This window comes from Mus pahari, chromosome X (assembly GCF_900095145.1).
Source record: "Mus pahari chromosome X, PAHARI_EIJ_v1.1, whole genome shotgun sequence".
NCBI lineage: Eukaryota > Metazoa > Chordata > Mammalia > Rodentia > Muridae > Mus > Mus pahari.
Window position 1 is genome coordinate 99,375,780 of NC_034613.1, and position 1,099 is coordinate 99,376,878.

Below are 1,099 nucleotides of genomic sequence, written 5' to 3' on the forward strand. Positions count from 1 at the left end.
GGCCAGAAGAAAGAATGGAAACAGGCAACCTCAGGAGGTAGAAGGTTGGGGAGGGGGGAACCCTCCAGAATGTACCAGAGAAATGGGAGGTGAGACACTCTCAGGACTCAAAGGGAGGAACCCTAGATTAAATGTCCTACAGTGGTGAGAAGGGACTTGTAAAGCATACTTCCAGTAGAAAGACAGGGCATCAAGTGAGGGGTGGGGGTTGCCATCCCACAGTCACATCTCTGACCTGTAATTGTTACTGTCCGAAATGGAGAGGAGCCTGAAGGTGAGACCTATGCCAATGTCTTATGAATGGTGGCATTTTTTTATGTAAAATAAAATAATTCCACTAATTCTTGGTGGACCTATATAAACAGGATAATTTCAGTAAAGTAAAATAAATACTAATTTGTTTTACTATACTATAAACCATAGTAAATACTATAAACAGAATTAGAATAGTGTAAATAACTGTATCGAAGCAGATTATAGTACAACATGAATGAAGAAGATAATGGTGTGTCTTGTAAAGGAAAGATGCTAGTATGTTAAGCCAAAACTATTAACATTATTTTGTCTGAGTCATCCCTAAAGCAAATACTTTTAGTAAAATTTATTATTAATGTTAGTATGTACATTATTCAATATCCTCTGAGAGGGGTAAAAAGAAGGAAGAGAAGGAAAAAGGAAGGGAAGGGAACTAAAAGAGAACTGAATTTACATCTTAATTCTGAAGTCAAATTTTCCACTTGCTAAGATTATGTCAGTTTTTTACTTATTCAACATTTCATCTTGGATATAAGTTCTGTCCACATTATGAATGATTTATGGCTTACATAAGGTAAATTAATTTAAATGCTAATTTCAAAAATAGAATTGAGAAGGTAGGCATTAGCATAAATAGTAGGAGCTAAAAGAAATTAAAGGAGGGTTATGATCACAATACATTGTCTACATACATGAAATTATCAATAATAAAAAGGGAAAGTAGTGACATTGAAGTGTGAACAAAAATTTAATGTGGCTATTCTATAAAACTATCTTCGGTCACTATATAGCCATTGTCATCTCAAACTCCCTAAGGTTGTGACTATTCTCAGCAGAAAACCTG